Source organism: Synchiropus splendidus, chromosome 5 (assembly GCF_027744825.2).
Source record: "Synchiropus splendidus isolate RoL2022-P1 chromosome 5, RoL_Sspl_1.0, whole genome shotgun sequence".
In the NCBI taxonomy this organism is placed as follows: domain Eukaryota; kingdom Metazoa; phylum Chordata; class Actinopteri; order Syngnathiformes; family Callionymidae; genus Synchiropus; species Synchiropus splendidus.
The window spans coordinates 6,108,741-6,114,952 of record NC_071338.1 but is presented as its reverse complement, the minus strand read 5'-3'; the positions used below and the strand labels follow the sequence as shown (position 1 = coordinate 6,114,952).

The 6,212-nt window shown below is 37.9% G+C and overlaps 1 protein-coding gene across 2 annotated transcripts in view; it reads left to right on the top strand.

Annotated features, from left to right (window-relative positions):
* The window catches only part of LOC128758494 (disks large homolog 5-like), a 29,814-nt gene that overhangs the window by 796 nt on the left and 22,806 nt on the right, over positions 1–6,212 (top strand). The window lies entirely within an intron of this gene.

The following is a 6,212-nucleotide window of genomic DNA, read 5'->3' as shown; positions in this document are numbered from 1 at the left end:
GACCCTGATATAACTTCAGTGGTATTGACCATATGTCAAGTTGATGGAGGGCATGACTGGAGGGCGAGTGCAGAGATCACGTGACTTGGTGCCTATTTGCACACACCAGTGTGCCATGTTGTCAGTCAGATTCGCCTGGGAGCATTTTTAAGAAGCATTTAATGGACCTAACGTGACGAAAACAATCAATGTGGTGCTGTAAGTTGAGTGTATGCCTGTCTCTGTTGATCAATTGACCACTGCACTCAAAAAGGACAAATGGAGGGAGAATTGGACCTGTGCTCAGTCAGAACTCTGTTGACAGTGACTATCCAAAAATAAAATACATTATTTGTGTAATGTTACTTTGTTGTTATTTGGCAGAGCTCGAACATGTCTTATGCTGATGATGTGGGTGGTTCTGTCTCAGGAAATATTTAATAGTGTCCTGAAGCAAGTCATGAGACCATGCAGGCTTCAGGTGACGCCTTTTTATCGCCATATTTTATATTTGTTGTGTTTTTGTAGACATGACAGTTTACTGTAGTTTGATGCTGCTGCACAAAGGAAGGAAAAGAAGGGAACCACCAGCCAATCTGAAATATTCAATACACTTTCTTGAATAAGTGAATACTGCCTAGTAGATTTGGTACTACTGTGGCAACGTATGTGTTGCTTTCATGTGAAATAGATTGCTCTTACCTTTTTGGATCTAATGACTCAGTGGAACATTGTATGTGCTGATTCATGCTACATAGACAACTGTAAAACAGCATGGGGCATGTGTGTGCAAAGGTATAGTTGTGTGGCGTTGGAAGACACACTATGTAGAAGACATAAGATGCTCTGACTTATTCACTTTCTTACTGGATTCACACTCGATAATTATGGCTCCCATCACCGTGACCAAAGAAGTCATCACAGTTATTCCTCAACACCTTGTGCGTGTGGTTTGTTATGGTGGTATGTGGCTGATTTATGCTCTAGAAGGTAACTGTGGGACATGTAAACTCAGTCAGAAATGAATGAGGATAGACCTGCACCAAGAACCTCACAGGTGTGAGGCTGCATCTCACTGTGTCATGGACTATTGCTATATTCTACTGTTGTTTGTATACTATATACTGTGTCATAGGCGTGTTGGCACAATACGTGATGCGTAATTATTTCCATCTCAATATTTTTTTACACCTCTAATATCTTATATAGTATTGTTGTATGCTTTTACTAAAACAATCACTCCAGTGCACTTAATTCACTGTCAAGTGATTGTGCTTATTACTTGGAGTGCTGCTGAGTTAATCATGCATTTAATCTAGCGTTATTAGCAACACAAATAATAGCTCCTGAAAGAGTTGTGCCTTTCTCCTTGTTGCATCAATTTCCAAGTGAAGCTAAACAAGTTCTGGGTGGTTCTCCTTAGCGCAAGATAAGTAAGTCACACAGGTCTCTAATAGGCTGAGTTGCTTTCCACCGACTGGATGGACTGGTTCCGCCACTCTGTTTCCAATGAAGGAATTATGTGTATTAGCAGGTTTTAAATCATTCTGCAGCATCTTCAGGTACTGAAGTTTAAAAATTAATGGTTGTTCAGTTCCCTGAAAGTTTTCTCTCTCATGAAAAAAGACTATTCTAAATGAACCATAAAAACAAGTTAGCAAAATAAGAATATAAAATTTTTGTTTCCTTCAGATTTGCGATTTTAGACATGACTTCCTTTTCTTTTTTTGTAATATTCAGTTTATGTAAACGGAAGTCTAGGGATGATTTGCTTAGTTAAGTTTGTTCCCTCGTTTTGACAAGTGCAATAAAATGGCAACAGCTCATCAAAAAGTGTGTGTAGGGATGTGTTTGTGGTATAACGTGACTCAATAGGGTTCCCGAACATTGAATGGGAATTTAAAGAACATGTGTTATGTTTTCCTGCTGTTGGTTTTCATGTTGGAGTGGAGTATTAAATATGATTTGCGCAATGACAATGACAAGTGACGAATGTGGGCGTAACTGTTCGTGGGTCTGTGGAGATGCAGAGAAATGGATAAGCAAATGTGTCATGCCTCCTTTCATCCCACTGTTGGATGACTTTGGCTGCACCATGTCATGTGTTGCCGATTAAATGGTGTCGTTCAGAGTTGTTCATTTGCCAAATTTCCTGGTGTTAGATAAACCAGTTATGGGTCAAATTATGTTCACATTGACTGCAACTACAGTTTTATGTAAACAGTGCAGCTATATTTCAAAACAGATGATTGATGATTTTCGCTTTAAGTTGACTACGCATTGTAACAGTGTGTTTTTCAAATAGAAAAATGTGCCATGTAGGTGAAAGACGTTGAAACCTGGCAATGTTGAAACCTCGACTGGTGACTGAAGAGGAGTGGTTAACACTAGTGAAATTATTTAGACTTTCTGATCAAAACATCACAACGGTCCCCTTCATTTGATCATTTATTTGTTGTCCATTGTGTCAAAAATCAAGCTCAGCTGTCTCTGACCATCGTCATGGCGATGCTTGGTAGAAAGCATGATCCGAAGTCTGCATACATGGTGCAGAACTTTTCAGTTCTTTTAAAGTGTTGGAGAGCGGGAATACAATTTCAGTTTGAAGCGAGTGTTCAACCAAACTTTCTAGAGCCTTGTGATTACATTATTTAAGTCTGATCACTGTGGTTACACATACTTGTGCCATTTGTTGTGGGGTTAGGTTTATCTACTTTAATGCATTTTTGGAATGTATGTTTGTTTGAAACCTACTGGTTGGAAACACTCTTTCCATGGAAACCGGTGTAATAACACTATGAGTAGGGCATTATACAGACAATAATAATCTGACATTTAGGATGTCCTGCTGAGAAAAAACTGGACGTTTTCCATGTTTTACAGTTCAGGTGATCCTCAGGACGAGGTCCATGGTTGGGAAAATGCATCTGTTCAAATTAAGACATCTTGCAGCATATTTTGGGATTTGTATATTTGCTAGGTCAAAAATAAATGGATCTGATAAGATAGGGGAGTTTGTGCTTTCCCTAGTTTAGTATGGCTGGTGTGTCAGCTTGTATTAGTGGATTCAAGCAATGCATGACTGTTGGTTCTCTTTCAGAGTCAGAAAAAGCTTCATTGCCAACGTCTGCAAGGATCCCACCAACTAGGAAAGTGCTTTGGTACATTGTACCAAACAAAATAATATCAACAAAATAAATATATATTAAATAAAATAAAAGTAATAAAATGAGTAACGTCATTAATAAATAAGTAAATAAAGACCAAACAAGGGCTATACACAAATTGATTAGGCCGAGGGGACTACTTGGCGCTGCTTATATAATGCCACTGTTGTGCAAAAACTGTCAGAACCTTGGGGCTATTTAAGTTCTGTGTCTAATGGCTTACTTGTTTTAAAAACGACCAAAAAACAGAATATTGGAACTAGTTTTGCAGCTAGTGGCCTGAATCCTGAAGACATTCTGAAATAGACTTCAAAAACATGTATTGCACAAAGACAAAATGATAACTTGGTGTTAATTTTAAGCTGTTGGATGTAGGGCTGGACATTTATGGCAAAAATGATAATCACTATTATTTTAACTCTAGCCATGCACAGCAAAAAAATTAAATTAAAACGGTTGAAATGATTCAAGATTTTACAATTGCAAAATATTATATTACAATAATTCAAAAACAATCTGTAAATAATAATTTAACATTTATATTTAACCATTATCAAACTCGGTTTTTAGCCTGGCCTCAATTAGTTGTCGGGTGTCTGCCCTCACATATTTGAACTTGAACCTTGGGTCCAGGACACTGGCCATGTTAACCAGTTTGGGGCATCAGCACATTTTTCATTCTCTTATTTAAATGTACTATATACAATTGTATAATAGTATACCTTAAAAAGTTGTTTGCACAAACTTAAAATGACGTTGAGCGGGGTAAAGTTACTTTTTTTTATGACGTATATATTGTTAAATAAACTTACTGTATAAATCAATTTATTCTGGTTGTGTTGTATACAAATGTAAACTTTAATACGACAAATTAAATATTTAGTCATATTGAATATCGACATAAGCCAAACAAGTAGTTTTTGCTAGGCACTGCTTCAAAGAGTTTATTATTCTCAAGTGAATCATTATCTACTCTGACACAAATGATTGTTTTCTTCCAGTCAAGACCAAACCCCCCATCATGTGACCTGCACTGTGTCATCGGGACAAAGATCTGCCCTATGCACATATTGGATCAGTTATACAACAAACAAACTTTTGTACGGGAATAGAGTGCACTACTTTTTATTGACACAATTTATTCTACCATTAGCTTCCACAGGTTGGGTTGGTTGAATTCATTGAGGAGATATACATGACGACTCAGGAAATTATTCCGGCTGAGATCTGACTTTTAAAATTAATGTGAACAGCTTAGTCCGTAAGAAATTAGAATTTCTTTGTCGGCCTACACTGTCTATTAATGCATTTAATAGTGCAGCCTGCATGTCACTATGATCAACGTGCAGCGGCACAAGCTTCACTTAAATAATGGTGGTACAGAGACTGCTCCTGAGATGTGATGATGGTCAAGTATCAGTATATACAATCGAGAAGTGTGTAACTTGATGCAGCAGTGATCCTCAATCTTTGTTGAGTTGTGTGTTGAATACATAACAAACTGATATCAGCTATCTCACCACATGCGAAGACCTTGAAATGCTGATGTGCAGATTTGTTTCATGTCTTCATGTTTTGACCATTAATTCTCCCAAGGAGATGAAGACCTGATTTGTTGGTTTAGACTAGGCTTTTAGCTCGGATTTTTAAAGTTTGGACCTTAACTGTGGTTTGTCGTCAGTGTCAGTCATTCAATCAATCACAGCACACTTCCATCCCGCAAGTGTCACGACTTGCAAGATATTGAGAATCTGCGAATTTTGGTCATATTTAGTTACCTGGCGGAAACACTTTTTTTTAAATGGAAACCAGTGTGATGAAACTACAAGTAGGGCATTATATAAGTTGGGCCTCATAAGCTCTGTGGCAAGGCAATATTTACATCATGTGCATCTCTATAAACAAACCTTTCTCTGAATATTTAGTTTTACAGGTTCCTGTCAGAGGGTTCAGGAACCTGCCGAAGGAAGCCGTCCTCCTGATTTTGTGATGGAGTCTTTGAGGATACAGTCATCATCATGTTCTTTGCTGGCTGTTTTGTGATGAATGGGAGAGTGGCTTGTCTCCAATAAATAGTGCAATTTATCTTCAAGCTTATACTGGCCGAAAGATTTCTTGCACTTTGTGATGGTGCATAGACTACTTGTGTATTTATTGAGAGTAAATAACAATTTATATAGCACTCTACAGATTATTCATGATTATCCTCTTTTAAGTAGAACTGTAGTGAAATTAGTTGGATTATGGTTATTTGATCCAACTCAGCCACGTTTTCTGATGTGTTTGAGCAGAGGTCTCTGATAAGGCACTCAATCATTGAAACAATAACAATGTTTTACTTATATCTTTATAAAGAGTAAATAGAGTTTAATATTATTATTGTTGCTATTATTGCTCTTCTTCTTTTTTAAAAGTGTATACAAAGTAATGCTAAAAGCCAGTCTTCTCTAAACCTACAGCAGTATCCCCCTCTGTTAAAAATTGGAGTGATATTTTAGAAAAACAGTCCCATGCTTAAGTTGTGTCTCACTGCAAAGTTCAGGTCACATGACTGCTCCTGAACAGAAAAGTGAGTAAGCTATGACACAGTGAACCTTACCCATTGAGACACTCTGCTCAAACAGTCATGGGAAACTTAAGCTCGAGCGAGAACAAAGGGCTTGATCCATGGGATGCCTCAGTTCCTGAGGCACATCACTCTTGTTTTTTTTCCCCTTTAGTCTTTGGCTGGGGGGAAAAAAGAGGGGTGAGCCATGTTAGCTGGGCTCCTTCCAGTCTTAATCAAACCCGTAGACTGGAGCTAACGGGAAATGAGCCAGCCATGGAGTGATTTAGTATACTGGGATGTGGGTAAATAGAATCGTTTGTCATGGTCTTGCACTAAGCTGGGTGGAATACCGTCATTTAAAGGGATAGTGTGCCTTTTCTCCATCACTGTGAGCTGTTCTTGCAGATTGCACTCTGCATTTCTGTGACAGTTGTGCTACAATTCTTATTTACATTATTTTTGCTGTAATTTCAACCACTTTCTCAAGCTTTGTCCTTTGACTGAACTGGAGATGTTTT